Here is a 16167-nt window from a genome sequence, read left to right on the forward strand (position 1 = left end):
ATGGTACGTTATCAATGAAAGCAAACATGAAATCTCAAATGTGTATATACACACACGTGTATTTATATATATGTATATGCCTCTGTGTGTGTGCATTGCAGGTATGTGTACACACAATTCCATTCTTTTCCACTGAAGAGAAGCCACCTCTGGAGTAAATCTTTTAACACTACTAGGAACATTGCACAGTTATGAGAGGAAGCAATCCTCTCATAACTTTAAAAAACTTTTAAAATACTTTACTCAGTCAGCAAGGTTGTGCACTGGTGTTCGCCAACATTCTTTCTAGAGAGTCTTATAAGAAGTGATGAATGCATCCAAAAAAACATAAGATTTTTTGCCTATAGTCAATACATCGGCTGGTATTCAAAGATCAAACCCTGAAGGCCTCTCTTAGTGAACGCTCTCACTGGAGTCAGGAGCAGCTTTGACAGAGCCACAACCCAGCAACTTGGCGGTAACAGGAGGTCATTTGCTCGGGTCTTCTTGTCTTTCTTGACTGCCTGACCACTCTGAGTAAACAGCAGTAATGGAAATAGCAGGGAGCCATGGCCTGCCCATGGATCAAAACATGGAGCATTGCAGAAAAACATATTTACAAATCCTTGAACCTTGAACACTATATAGTGCGCTCTATGCAAATTATTTTATTGCAGTACAGGTGTGCTGTGAAAATAAATTACTCTGATCCCCATTTCCACATTCAACCCAACAAGTCTTAACATCCAGATAATGAGCTTTGCCTTTCTTTGAACAAGAATCTTTCAAGAACAGCTCATATTAAATGACAGGAAAATGCTGAACACAGTATGAAAGGCAAATAACTAGCAGAAAGAAAATGAGCGAATCCTGAAGTACTACAACCAGAGTGATTGCTCTGACATTGATTTGTAAGTTAAGCAACACTGAACTGAACTAAGGGTCTCATTTATTACAAATACGAGGCTGGGGTAGAGCCCATAGGGGAAGGAGGTCTCCAGCCTTCTGGTTTGTAAAGCTATGTACTCTCTGCAAAACTCAAAAAAAAAAAGACGTCTAAGTCAAAACTGACTGAAACTATTAAACTATGACTCCACCCATAAGCTATGCAAAGTCTACGAGTGACTTCTAGCTCAGACAAGCTCAGTGCAGCTCCTCCTGGCATGTCCCAAAGGGTGGATCTCTTTTGGCACATTTACCTATGGGATCCTTCCCTATTTTTCCCCTTTTACCATCATGTCTGAACTTCAAATGTAGATTTCACCTGGGCTCATTTTCTTTGAAGTATGTTATGTACACAGTGAAGACACAATCCCTGCTTTTCAGGGCTTGGAGTTTATGGAACAAGTATCTACAGAGTATGTTAAATATTTTAGATCATTACTGTACCTTGGATTACAATCAAGCACTTAAACAGCAATCTAAAATAAATTATAACGGGTAATAACTGCAGCTGCAGAGGAACAGAATCAGGATTTTAATCTTTTTCTTGAAAAATCAAAAGACAACCAAGTGGGCTGAGTTTTCAAGACACCAGAAACAAAGGACATGCACAACAAAGCAGGTGGACCTGCTTTACACTTTTTTATTGTCACTTCAGAAACATAAATGCATTGCACTTGTAATGTATATGATCAATTAGCTGCTTTACATTCCAATGACCTATTTTACATCTCCAGTGGGGTAAGCGCAGGCACAAATTGAATTTATGAATGTTGAGAGCCTGTTTGCATGTTACCAGGAGCTTCGGGGCTTCTTTTTTTGTTTGAGTTGTTGGTTTTTTCCCCCCTCTCATTCAGAGTGTGTTACTGCCGGGGCTGCAGGGTCGTATTCTGAGGCAGTGTGCCTATACATACAGTTATAGCTGACCCTGAGATTGCCCTATGACCTCTATCTGCCTATTTTGCAAAGGTCTCGGGTTCATCTTTGGTGTCTGTGCCAAAGTCCTAGGTAAAATATCATCTCTGCCACACCTCACTTTCAGATATGACCTTTTCTGCAGTGTGTTAGGATCTCTTTTGGACATGTAGACCCACATGTAGCCATCACACACTTCCTCGTTTCCATTTGTTTGCTTTAGTGCCCGAGAAGCAGAGAGAAGCCTCAAAAGAAACAACTCATCTGCAGGCTGATTCCCAGCGGGGATCCCCTTCACAACACAAAGCTCTACTTTGGACCCCTTTGCTATGACCTGCAAGATACCATTCAGATGCCTATGCAGCTTGGCCTGACTGATAGTCTCAAGACTCGCCTGTAATATCATTGCAAACATACCCCATAAAAATTTTTTTCCCAGCTCATTGAAAGCTTTGAAGAAAGTTCATATGAAGAAGCAACATGATCATAGTCAATATTTGTTGTATAACATACTGCGTTTGATGTATTTCATTTTTAGTCCATCATATGTACCTTTGGGCCACAGTAACAAAATGTGTTTACTGAATCACATTGAGAGTGTGAAGCTCAAGGAATCATTTTTATAAGAACATTTTCTACATAATCGCCAAAACTCTTTGTATTCAGGATTCTGGTTTGGGGCTTTAGGGCCAATCTTTTTCCCTTCTACATCTCTCAGAACTGCACATTCCTATGCTTCTGTATTTTTGGTATATACAGCTGTGGTTCATATGCATAAACCCACTTTTGCATGTGCAAAACTGACTCTTGGTGAGCTTTCAGAGACTACATTGAGACCTTGATCGTTTACTGTTGTGGGCTTTTGGAAAGGAAGAGCTGGGTTTATTCTTTTGTTTTCTTTGAACCTTGCATATTAAATGTATATATGAAGGTAAACTGAAAGACCAGAAAAAGGAAGATGAATAGAAAAGGAGCATTTAACATTTACCTACATTACAGATAGGATCATGATAAACAAAATCAAAAAAAGCTTGATTAGAATCTTTTATTACTAAAGATCTTCATGATGCACTACAAGGCAACTTTTGTAACAGATATGTGGTGGTTGTTTTAACATGTTCATATGGATGCTTCAAAATCTTGTATATATATTTTAACTGAAGAGAAGCTTAGGTAGAAGGGTTAGGATCTAGATATGTATCTGAGCTACCCTGCCGCTCCAGGGTTTGGTTCTTATCTCCCTCTTAATGATGTAATTTAAAGACAAAACCATAGTTCAGTTTCCTTTTTGAGAAAGAACAAAGTTCACTTTATGAATAAAAAAAAAATAAATTACTTGATGGTATGCAAAGTCTCATAGGTTGTTTTTCCTCTGACCCTTTTTCTTCACAATCAACAATCTTCATATGAACTGTCTTCAATTTTCAAGGTACTCATTAGTATAATGAAAATAAAAGGGACAATTTTAAAAGAGGTTTAGTTTGTTTGTTTTTCTAAATCAGAAGCAAACAGAAGGTCAGCTGTGAACAGAGAGTCCTCAAGGCATAAGCATGTCTGACAGTGTTAACTGCCAAATGTTGGTACTTCTGCAAATTTTACCCATAGTTATGTTACCTTAGCAGAGGAAGCAGTGAACCAGAACCTGCCCCTTAACAAGGATCCAGAGTGTGGGATCCATTCTTCCTTGCCACATCACAGGCTAGATGTGCCTCTTCTTGCCATGCCACTAGTTTTTGAATATGAAAAAAAGATCATTATTTTACTGCCAATAAGCTCATTCTCCTCTTGCAGAAGATCTGTGCACAGATCTGTATATTATTAGTGGAATTGCTACTCTTAGAGCTAAGAGAAATGCGAGGCAAAAAATGTTTTTATTTCTTGTGATAAATGCTTGTGTCATTTTTGCATTCACGTATCCTTACAATGTGTGTAACAAGTAGACAAATTTGCTAAAAACTGGCAAAGAAAAGCAGGCTTTTTTCTTTTTTTTATTCTTTGGGGCTGGTGCTGCAAAACATGGCTTTCACCGGCACATGGCACTCCTTTCGCTACTGTCTGCACCACATCAGCAAGTTCATGATAATTTGGGCCAGCCATTTTTCCTGAATATTTAGTAGTCATTTGCCATAGATTCATCAGTCTAGCCTCAGGGATACAGAGTCTTGGAAAATACAGTAATGGGAAAAACTGCCTTTGCTCTTTATTCTTCTTTCAGCACTTAATACCACACCTCACAGAACAACTCCACACCTCCTTTCATGTCCTTCCTATCTCTCTGGTACATTCTTCCTCTAACCAGGAGCCAGCTCATCTCCCTAATCTCCTTTTGCTAAACACCTTTCTTTTGCTTACAATACACTAAATATACAAATGGCCAAAAAGCACTCTAGATGCCCCTGTAGCTTGACAAGCCACATGTCTATAATTAGACAAGAACCTCATCAGCTAAGAAAATATTACCATCATGTTCTAACACCTTCTCCTTTTCCCTTGGCTCTGGTTCCCCAACCACTTCCCTCTACCTTCCACAACATTTTCTTTTTGCATTGCATTAAATACTAACAGCATATTGAGGGAGCTGCTTTCCATATTGCTAATGTAACCTGTTTGACTGTTCAGTTATTAATGAATAACGATAATAATAACAATAATAATTGTGTTTGTATTCCTGTTTGGCTCCCACTAGGTGCTGAATTTTTTCTGACGTAACAGCCACTCAGAAACAGAGACTCCGTCATACGCTACTGCAGCAGCTAGTATTTTATGGAGAAGTTTATTTTAAACACTGTCACCACCAGCACTTCTCTTTTGTTATGGGACTAGTCTGGTTTTCAGCAGTAACAATCATTAATTTGCCTACTTGCAAAATAAAAAGATCCTTTTTTTCTCTTTTCCTGAACTCTGTTTCTATAAAGGTCATCTGCTTGGAAACTGCAGGTTTCCTCTCTGGGGCTGGTTTCTGAGTGAGAACTAAACAGAATAAGCAACATGGGATGGAGACCAAAACCAGGAAAGTGTCTTAGGGAACATGAAAATTTTCACATTGTGACTGCTATTTTTTACATGAATTTATTCATTCAATCAACAAACTGATTGGAAAAACTTCTTTATTTTGAGGGTGATAGAGCACTGGAACAGGCTGCCTAGAGCGGTTGTAGAGTCTCCTCTGGAGATACTCAAAATCTGCCTGGATGCAATTCTGTGCACCTTGCTTTTAGGTGAACCTGCTTTGGCAGGAGGGTTGGATTAGATGATGTCCGAAGGTCCCTTCCAACCCCTACCATCCTGTGATCCTGTAATTCTGTGTTTCTTCTTTAAATGAATGAGGGACACAGCACAAATTAACTAGGATGGGGAAGCTGGAAGTTGAGCATGAAGCGCTTTATCCTAAACTAGGTAGCTTGCTGGAGGACTAACCCAGTCAATAGCAGTGTTTATACCTTGTTACAACCCACTGCCTGACTAACCGCAATCTGATCACACTCTGCTACCACGATAGCAAAAGGATATTTCAAGAAGACATAGCAGATGCAGTGCAGGGCTCATGGTGGGAAGGATCATTCTGTGCAGCCGACAGGGAGGGTTTATATGGATGACTATTAACTCCTGTGCCCAGGTCAGCCACATTCCCTAGTGCCGAGCTGGGACTCACTGATTCCATCTGCATGGTAGCTCCAGCCAGGATGCCTGCTCCTCCTGCATTCCTCTCTAGACTACTAAGTATCCCAAGGTGGGCAGCTGTTTGCAAAAAAATGTGTCCCCAAGTGGGTGGCTATCGCTGAAATAGTTCAATGGAGCTCATTGACCCTGTTTCAGAAACCTACTGTCAGGCTTGCATGTTTGTGTGTCTTTAGTAAATGTTTATTTGGAGCCCAGCTATACCCATGTCATTTCTTCATACTGTATTTTTTGTGTAAAGAGTAAGAGATCGCAAGACCACTGCCCTGGCATCCCACTCCACTGGCTGCACAAGAGGTGTTTGCTTCGCCCCTAGGTGTAGCAGCAGGCTTACTTGCCCCATGCACCCAGGACGTTGAGGAAGCCCTGAGCCTTCCGGAGCCACACGGCACTGGGACAGTAGCTGATGTACATGCTGGGGTTCATTTATGCTCCCTGCCCTCATTAAAAGCAACCAGAAAATGAGGGGAATGAAGTTTCCTTGTTCTGCAGCCACCTTCTATAGGTAAGGCAAGAAGCTGTAAGCTGTGGGCAACAACGTCTCCCCGCTTTTGTAAAAGCTGAGAACAGTTTCCGCCTCTCTCCTGCCTGTGGTTAGAGTAGCAAAACTTCCATGGCGTTGCTCCTTCTCACCTGGCACAGCAAGAGCTGCCCATCCTGTTTCCATCGATTTCTCCAGTGGTTGTGTTAAACAATACAATGGAGTATTTATGTGTCAGTGTTAGGAGCAGGTTATTAAGTGAAACCCATCGTAAATAGAGCCGTTAATTCAGTTGCTGGCATGGCGCTCTGTTATCTTCTCAATACCTCCCAGAGGGTATTAGTCTTACCCTTTCGTTTGAGTTGGCAGCAGAGTTATTTTTTTGCACCTGCTGCTCTACTCCGATAACAACACAGGTCAGCTTTGATTTGTTGGAACATAAACAAAAGAGCAAAGCCAGGCATCTGCCTCAACAGCCTGGGCCGGTTTGACAATAGAGTTTTTCCCATTGGGTTTTGTACAAATGTACTTTTTTGAGTCTTACATGAACTCTCTCCCACTTCATAAATAGCCCTTTGCTACAGAATAGCCTGGTTTCAGAGGAGAGCTCAATACTGTATTTTTCCATCAACTGAAACCTCAACAGGTCAAAGTTACACACTGTTCTCACACTAAAGTCAGAAGAGGTGTCATACAAAATACATAAAGAAAAATCAGCTGAGACACAGTGGTTCAAAAATTAGCAGGAAAAAGCAACAAATTAGGTGTAAGCAGTAAAGGAACTTTCTTGAGAGATAAAGAAATCCTGAAGCACAGTGAGGGTTTGCTTTCCCGTATGAACCTGTGCACACTCCAAACCTTAATCTACTAGTTATAAATAAATAAATAAATAAGTCCACAAGAAGCCGGTACTCATGTGGGAACTGGGCTGCTTTTAAGTTATGAAAATTAAGCTTGCAGGACTCATCTACTGTAAAAGCATCTACAGTGATGGAAGAACTCCTGAAACACTGACAATGATAGAGCAGAAAAGAAGAGTCCACACAGGCCGCAAAGGCAGTAAATAGCACAAAGCACAGAAATGAAGGAAAGAACTAACATTAACTCCTTATCACAAATAGGAAAATTGAGACACAGAGCTGAAACTATTTGCTTAAGTCATATAACAAGTCAATGGACAAGTCAGTCCAACTCATATCTTCCAGCTCAAGCTCCATTGCTATCCATTGCATCAGTGTCCAGCAAAAATTTCAACACACAGATGACTTAGGATGACCGTGCGCTTTTTGAGGGCAAAGAGAAGGTATGAAATAAGGGAAAGAATTTTCTATAAAAAGAGACCTGTTCAGACTGAAACCAAGATGATTCTGTCCATCACGGCTATTATGTGTCTAGTAGGGATTTGAATGTTAAGTTAGCCAAACAATGAAACCTACACTTGAAGTATTAAATCAAAAAAGCTGCCCTTGACCTATGTAGGTCCTGAAAATGAGCTAGAAATTCCAAAGTAGAGCTGGCTGAAATTCAAAATTTCTGTTCTGTGGAACTGTGGCTATTTCAAGGTGCTTTTTTTGTCTTTTTTTTTTTTGTCCCAATGAAAGAAAGGAATTTTAAAAAGCACGTTCGCTGGTGAGAGAGAGAGACGATCCCTATCCCAATCAATTGACATGTAAAAGCCTATATTCAAGTTGTCGAAGTAACAAAAGTGCAACTCAGCATGTTATGTAGAATTGTTTATAAAAGACAGAAAATATAAAATATTAAGCTAAGGCATGACTGCAAGCAGGCAGTAATGTCACCACCGAGCAGTTGCGCTGGAAGCAATAAACTTGCCTAACGTGGCTGTTGTGCACACGATGACCAGGGAACCTTCTGCAGAGCCTCGCCACAGTAATACTGAAATGCAGCGTCTGCGGACTATCAGATTTGACTGTCTCAAATGCTACCAAGGATGTGAAATTTGCAGTCCTGATCCTCTTCTTTCACCGATCACTGCTTTTCCTTCTCTTCCTCCTTATTTCTTTCGTTTCTCTTTTTTTAATTTTTGTTTCATTTTTTTCCTCTCTAATTTTTTGCCTTCTACTTAGTCAGTCTGGCTGACGTGGACAAGGAATCTTCTTTCAAACACCACCATAAGCCCTTAACCGGTAAAACAGACAAAAACATCATATTCCATTATCTATCTGTAGCATAAGAGTGCCAGGTCTTACAGCAACTGCGGACTTTGTGGCTGTGGCGGAGTCGAAAACAGGGAAAAAAGCTCGCTTCCCTCAGTTCTTTTTGCTCCCCTGTACAGGTGTGTATCTCAGTCCTCAAAGTAACTGGAACAGGTTCCACCAACAAAACCAATAAAAACATTTCTGGACTATTTCAAACAACTACTTTTTTCAAAAGAAGATTTATTACCATGTGAATTATAGCAACTGGAACATTGCTCTAGGAAGGCAGTATTAACGAGATCCTTATAACAGCTATTTTCAGGTGCTGGGAAGTTTTTTCTTCTTATCTTTAATGATTAAATTTTCATAAGATTTTTAATACGGAAGATGTGTCATATCATAAGGCAGGCAGGCTGATACCTTGGTTCTAAATGACCCAAAGCCGTGTTAGCTTTTCTCATGTGTAGCAGCACTGATTATGTTAACACCTGTGAGCCTGTTATGTATATAACCTCCATTATATCAATGCTAGCATAAAAGAGCCTGTCTGGTGCTAGAGCTGCAAGCCTGCTGCTCATAGTCCAGGATTTGGGGAAGGGCAGCCTTGGACGCACCACCTCTCGGGCCATGAGTGTGTTCCTGCAAGAAAAGCTGCTGCGGCACAGGGCAAAAACAGCAGGCGGAGAAGTCACAATCTGCTTGGGCTGGGGCTCTTGGCGTTAGCAGCCCCTCACTCACCGCAGGACAATGCTAGCCACTCCTCTATACCTGCCGACAAAATACACAGGTATACCAAACATCAAATACAAATGACCTTGCATTTTAAAGGATTAAATGAAGTAGTTATTCAGATTAGCGAACAAAATCGGTGGAAATTGGGTCTAATATTTGAATTCCGATTTTAAAAAGTAAAGCAAGAAAGCATGTGGAGGAGATAAGGGATGTGCATGTGCATGTACTTAATACGATGTTTGTGTGAGTGTATGCGTATCGGGAGTGGCTGCAGGCAGACTAAGAAAAATTTACTGGATCGACTACAATTTGACTATCATCCAAAAACATTTAATCATTTGAGATTTTAAAGAAGAAAGAGAAGTTTCTACCTGTTCTTACAAAGTATTACAGCTCCATCAAAAAAAGTCTTAGGGAGGGTAAGGATATCTACAAGTCACTAAACGAGGGGAAAACTGTATCTATTTCATTTTGTACCTCCTGCTTTTGATAAGTCTGTAGGGATATTTTACTCGTCTAATCCCCTGTGAATTCAGTCTTCTAAAACTTTTTCATTTTCCTCCATCAGGGTAGCCACCTGGGAATATTACGAGTAAAGTCTGGTTTATGTGAGTGTGTTAGATCCCACTGCAAAAGAGATGAGAACAGCGCCCTTGAACGTGTCGGAATTGGACTCCCTGATAAAGCCCCTCCATATCCATGCCAATCGGTGAGACAATTGCTTAACCAAGCATGCTTTGAAAGTGCATCACCAAGATGCCAGCTTCTAAACTGTTGTGTAATAATAATTATATGTTTCAATGAAAATCATTAACAAAGTTTGGGGGTAATCATTATATCATGGACTTAGTCTGATTCCTGACCATAGCATCTTGGGCAGTTTTACACAGGTTCATTAATTATATAGCAATATTAATTAGTTACCTCCTCACTGCTAGATGAAAGAAAACCCAGAACCATTTAAAAAAACAAAACAAAACAAAACAAAAACAAAAAACAAAGAAACAAACCAACAGTTCTGTTGATGGCACTAGTAATTTGGACAATAGAGCATATTTTTAAACATAATTACTTAATCCTTACAGACTTGTAGGGGCTCAGAAGGCTACTCTGGCTACATCTGATTGTGAGCTGAGAAAATATCTCAAGTCTTCATATCTCTATCCTTCCTCCATAATAGGCAGGAGCTTCTATTTTATTCTATGTGTTTGCAGATCCTGTAAGTAGAATGACTGCCTTTTCATCACTGCAAAGCAATTCCCTTTTATTGCCCCATCTTATTGGACTATAACCAGTGATTATGCAGCCCCAGCTAGCTGTTTTGTCTACTAGTTCCCATACTTTTTCCTGGGAAGCACATTTCACAAGGTCAGCAGAGGAAGAGGTAACGATAACCACGTGCAATGTCAGCTTTTGGAAAGGGAGCCTTTGAGGGCTCTTCCTCAGAGGGAGACACTCAAAACGCCAAATGCCAGTTGATTGCTCCACTGGCTACACAACTCCACGGTTACTCGTTCTCACCTGTCTATAGACCAATGACCAACAAATGTCCCAAGTATTTTAGGCATTCAGTGAGGGATTTGGTGCAAGCTGCATCCCCAGTAGACCTCAAAACAGCTCTCATACCAAGACAGACTCCTGATGACTTCCACAGAAACCAAATCAATCCTTACTTTTCCATATACCACCGATGTGAACAAACCCTTCTTTCCTTACCTTTTCTATCAGCAATGTTATGAATTTCACCCTTACAAAGTTTGCAATGTACTCTTTTCTCAAAAACTTACTGAAATAAATCCTTGGTTCACCAGGGGCCAGAATATGTGTAAGCTGCAGAGTGTGCTGAAGGCAGCGACAGGGAGAAAGAGAAGCTGACATTTGAGGTTAGAGATCTTGAAGTGCCCTTGAGTGTGGTGCTGGCTGAGCAGCTGAAGCCAGCGCACTTTGATGAAGATGGTGTTCGACTTGGTATTGAGCTGGTCCTCACAAGGCACTTATTAAGAAGAAAACTCCATGAGTTTATGTTTGAAAGTCCAATAGTAACTAAGCTGGGCAGAGACTTGACTTCACCAAACATCACAAACTATGCAAGCTACAAAAATCGTTAGCATTTCTGTTTATTTCCTCATGTACAACAAAGCCTTTATATTTGGTTCTACCACATCCTAATATCATGTGTCATTAGCAATGACAACTGACAATTAAGTTTGTGACCCTTTTCTTTTTATGTGCTGCTTGCCGCAGGAACGCCTAGTCCTCAACAAGAATACCTACTTTACAACTCTAGGAAGGCAGATGAGAAAGAGAGAGCTGCGAGACCCCAGAAAATCCTGCAAAGGGTGGTCACACTACCATCAGCGTAAGAAGGGGTCATTCAACTCCATCCATATCTTGGTCTCAGCTCACTGACCAATTTTTAAGCCAGGCAGCTCTGTCCTGTAGCACCGACTTTCCGACCTGTCTCTCTGTACAGCGTGGTTGTCACTCCAGTTCACAGAGACAGTATTAATCGTATTGCAGAAAGAGCTCGGACACTAAGCAAGTAAACAGCAATAGAAAGCACATAACTGGAGACTCCAGAGAATGGAACCAGGGTACACTGCAGCCAGTGGAAAGTTTGTGTGGGAGAAGACTGAATGGTTTGTTCCTGAGTCTAAGATAGACACATTTATAAAGAGCATGTAAGGGGTGAACAAGGGAGGGAAGGCAAGCGCTGATTCTGGAAAGGCGTCACAGCTCATAGACAGTTCTCTGAGTTCACTGAGGCAAAATTGTACATTAATTTTCACTTCTTCAGCAGGTGTAGAATATCATCCTCACAGGGTTTTTTTGATGCGAATTGCTGTGGGACTGGCAAGAGGCTAACACGTCAGTGCTGGCTGGACACAGACGCACCTACAGAAATCTTTTTCCTCTCTAATCTCTCTTCTTCTGTGTCTCTGAATGATTTTTCCTTTTTAGTTTTATCTCTCTCCATTGCAATTTGTTACCTTGCACCTCCCAGACAGAACAAGTACTGATGTTAACCATAAAATTAATTTGGAATAGAAAAAAAATAAGGAAGTTCAGTGGGAGCCAAATGATTTAATTTTGTCTTTGTCCAACCATCCTATTGTCTGTTTCTACCACTGCTGAAAACTCACAACATCCTGAGAATATCTGAAGTAATATGAAGTTACTATGATAATACCACGGCATATTCTCTCAGGTGACAAGAGTGTAATAATATCCCGTGTTAAACAGACTACTTTCTATTACCCGATCTCAGCACTACTGGGGTAATATATATTGCTGTCACCATATAAATTGCTGTGAAAGGCTACTTAATTTGTGCAGGGGCAAACAAAGCATTATTCTGGTCTATACAAGATCCTTTACTACTATGACATAGGAAAAATAATACTTTTTTGCCATCCTTATAGGCTTTACAAATGACACCATGTCTAGGAAAAATGAAAAAAAAAATGCAAGCAAACAACATCAACTCTACTAATGATAACCTCGTCTCCACATATAGGACCAATGCTCGAGGCTAGAAGGGGTTCTGGAGGGTGATGACTCTAAGCAAGCTTTGGACACACTTTATAAACCCCTGGCCCTGAACTCCCAGTATACTGCCTCATATTACCTTCAGTGTTTGGCACTCCTGTTCCTACAACCTGTGTCTAGTCCCGACATCCAAATTTCACAGCAGATATTGAAAAATTAGAGGGGACCATTGAAGTCATTAAAGGATGGAAAAGCTTACAGTAGAACAGGTTGAGGTCCTAGAGGTTTTCACTACTGTAGTGTTTTTCCATGAGAGGAGCCTATGGAGCTCAGAATACCACAATTAGCAAAGCCTAGCCTAAGGAATGCCTTGTCCCCAGCTACCTGTACACTGAACAGAAATTTGTCACGCAGAGGAACTTCACACTAACCATCAAAAGACAATAAAATCAGGTGGCTGAATGTTGAAGCCAGACTACATCGGACTGAAAATGAGATAAAATATTTTTATATTAATGGTATTGAATTGCTGGGGCACTTTAAAAGTTCTGGTGAATTTCCCATCTTTGGACTTCTGGACATTTTTTTGTCAAGGTTGTAAGTTTTCTGGAAGATAAGCTGTACTTCAGAACACCTAATTAAATTCTGAAAAATTCTGGGAAGTCCTACATTGTTATTACAACAATCAGTTCTGGTTTTGAAAACTGTAGGGACCAGGAATTAAACCATCATTATTTGTGATACTTATTGGTGAAACACTTTAATCCTGTTGCTTTTCTAGTTTTAATTGCAACTGTTTCCCTTAGTTTCTGCATTTGCATTAAATATAAAAATGCTGTATTTTCCAGCTCTGGTATTTTCTACAGTGCCAAATGCATGTCAGAAAACTGGCTTAAACTGCTACCAGCAAATTTGCTATCAAAAAACCAACAACTTACTAGGAGCGCATTTTTAATTCCACTAAAGTTTTCACAAGTTACAGGAAATACTGGTGCAAGATTGGTATATTTAACACAGTCCCAGGTGACACAAGTACAAATAAAATCACTAAATGGAACTTGTACCTCAAGGTTCATTTCTGTCATTATGAAGTGGTTTCATATTCTAAAGAATAGGAAAAAAAGAATAGTCGGATGTACTTTAGAAGCAAAGGGGATATTTTGTATTTTTAGATCAAGTAATCCAAAAGCACATTACTGATAAAATTCAGTAACTTTATAACGACATACACAAGAGTATATGCCTAAAATGTCTCATGTGGCGAAATGCAAACATTTATCACTAAGGCCATTGCACATATTTTACAAAATCAACATAATTTTGAGCAACTTCTTCTTTACATTCACTTCTACCATTACTTAAACAGCTGTGTCTATACCTTAAGGGGCCAATTCTGGTTCTATTCAAATAAAATTACCATTGGAAGAGGAACAAATTAAACAGGTAAAGACATTGCAGGCCTCTACTCACACTGTATTTATCTACCTAGTGTTGGAGCTGGGTTCTCTGCGGTGCTTTAGCTTAGAAGGGACTAAGATCATCAGAACCCCCTCACCACAGGAATTGCCAAAAAATTGCCTTGAGGATAAAACCGAGACAAATTATAAATGTACTTTAGGAGGTTTTGTTATCAGCACGATCACCATCAAGATCCTCATCGCTAAAAGCAACAAAACCACCGTCATTGTAAAGTGTCTCCCAGTTCTGTGATACCAGCACTCTCAATGGTATTGAGAAGGTCCACTTTCTCGCCCCTTGCCTTAGAGAACAGATGACAACTCTGTGGACAAAAGCAGCAGATTTAGGACCCAAAATATTATTAGATACATTGTAATAAAAAGGGTCCTCAGGAAGCTTTAAGTAATCCTGACAAAGCCACGGGCTCAATTCAAAGACAGTGATATTCTGGGTAGGTAAAGGCAGTAGATCTGGCCCCAATCAAACATAAACCCAACAGAAATATTTAAATCTCAAACCAGGACACAGAAGTAAGACACAAATTCAAAATAGAAAAACAGAAGACTTTATTGTAACGTTAAAAAGCCTTTTGATCAAATGAGCTTAGCTGCTGTTCCAAAGTGGGGAGGGAGGGGTTTGGTAGGGTGGGCATGAGTCCAGTAGACAAATCTTTTCTTTTTTTTTTTTTTTTTTTTTCACTGGTGCTAATTTAAAGGAGGTATATTAAAAAAAAATTAAAAATACCCGAAACACCTTACCTCATTTAGCTGCAGATTCTGGAGTGGAAATCCTTAACTGAGACGATGGGAAATCTGTCCACAGAACAGTAGGTTGGGTAAACACAGGTACTAGGTTATGCCTCCTAAAGACTCCCAGGAGTGAAGATAAATGGATGTGATATTAATTTTAAAACATTTTGCTGAAGACTCTGGCAGCCAATAGGGAAATTCCTTAAGTCACTTCCTGTTCATTTGATTGGGTCTGCAACAACAACAACCAAGATGAGGTTGGGATCATTTGCATAAGGCCAGCTCAGTCCTCAGTATTCAAAGAGAACAGGTCTAACCAGGTTACACGCGTGTCTCCAGAACAAAAGAAAAACCTGGTAGTGGATGAGGGACTGATTTCTTTGTAGTTATTTTTTTAAGACCATCCCTTTTTTTTTTTTTTTTTTTTTAATGGAGGTTATTTCAGGTAGATAGGGAGATTATAATTAGAATGAGGAGAACTGAAAAGTAGGAACGTCCTAAATTAAAATTAGTCTGCAAATAACATTAGGAGATGCATGGTATGGAATAACCCTGTGCTGGCAGGGAAGTGCACTGGGTGACACAATATCATGGGCTCAATTCTTTCTTGAGCATCCTGCGAAATGCATGAATCTGCAGGAAGGGGAGTCTCTTTGTCTTTCAGCTTCTCTGGGTATCTGAGAGAAAGTAAAAACGAAATGGGGGAAAAAATCATCACACCATATGTGTATATAGGGTTGAGTATGAGAGCTCAGCTACATGCAGGTTGGCAGGGCAGAAAATCAGTAGATGAGTGCTCAGTTTTACATTTCTCTGCTTTTAACCTTTCTAATTATGAAGGTTAAAATCAGGAGAGGAAAGCTAAAACTTTTCCTTAGACACCTGCTCCGCAGTCCATGAAAGTCAGGCAAAATATTTTTGCTTGTTCCTCTGAGCCACAGCGTGGGCATTGCTTTAGAGGCCTTTCACTGATTCAGTCGACAGTTCAACTCTCAAACGGAGTGAAGAGCAAGGAAAAGCTGTTTCCTCATGGAAGATCTGTGCTTGCAGGACAGTTCTAAGAGCTGAGTCCAAAGTTTTCCTTGACCATGTGTGAGTTACTCCTCCATAATTGCAACCGTGAACCTGAGCAGGAAACAAGGTGCCTAAATGAAAATACGAACCTTCATCTGTCTCACATTATTTCACTAGTCAGAAAAGGCATCTCACCTGAAAACAGCTAAAAAAGTAGTAACGTAGGAAGGTTCTGAGGTTTCATTAATTTGTACACATAAACCACAAGAAGTGCTGAATATACAGTGACTGTTCAGTCATCAGTGTGGAGTGAATTTTCCAGTCTTTGTCCACTTTTGCTTCCAGGCTCATCATAAATCTCCCTCCCAACAGATGCTGACAAGTATTCTCAATGCTAGATTTTCCAAGCACAGGGAATGAATTGCCCTTCAACATCCAGAGATACGATTAATTATTAATCAAGGCTCATTGTCAGTGTAGGGGAAACATTTCATACATGTAATTTATGCCGAACCTGATTTCAAGATGATTAGAAATGTCACCTTTGTTCCTATCATCCGCGCTAACACCA

General features: G+C 40.1%; 1 protein-coding gene across 2 annotated transcripts in view; it reads right to left on the minus strand.

The window, feature by feature from the left end:
* EHF (ETS homologous factor) overlaps positions 1 to 15517 on the minus strand; it is a 36013-nt gene extending 20496 nt beyond the window's left edge. Inside the window, exons 1-2 of one of the 2 annotated variants that reach the window (XM_054201478.1) lie at positions 15465 to 15517; positions 14592 to 14609 (exon numbers count right to left, since the gene is read on the minus strand). The gene's annotated coding sequence lies outside the window, so the exon portion shown is untranslated. Of the gene's footprint in view, positions 1 to 14591; positions 14704 to 15464 lie in introns of those variants that run through there. The other variant, XM_054201477.1, reaches the window with a different exon arrangement.
* Positions 15518 to 16167: the final 650 nt, after the last annotated feature.

This window comes from Rissa tridactyla, chromosome 4 (genome assembly GCF_028500815.1).
Source record: "Rissa tridactyla isolate bRisTri1 chromosome 4, bRisTri1.patW.cur.20221130, whole genome shotgun sequence".
Taxonomy (NCBI): domain Eukaryota; kingdom Metazoa; phylum Chordata; class Aves; order Charadriiformes; family Laridae; genus Rissa; species Rissa tridactyla.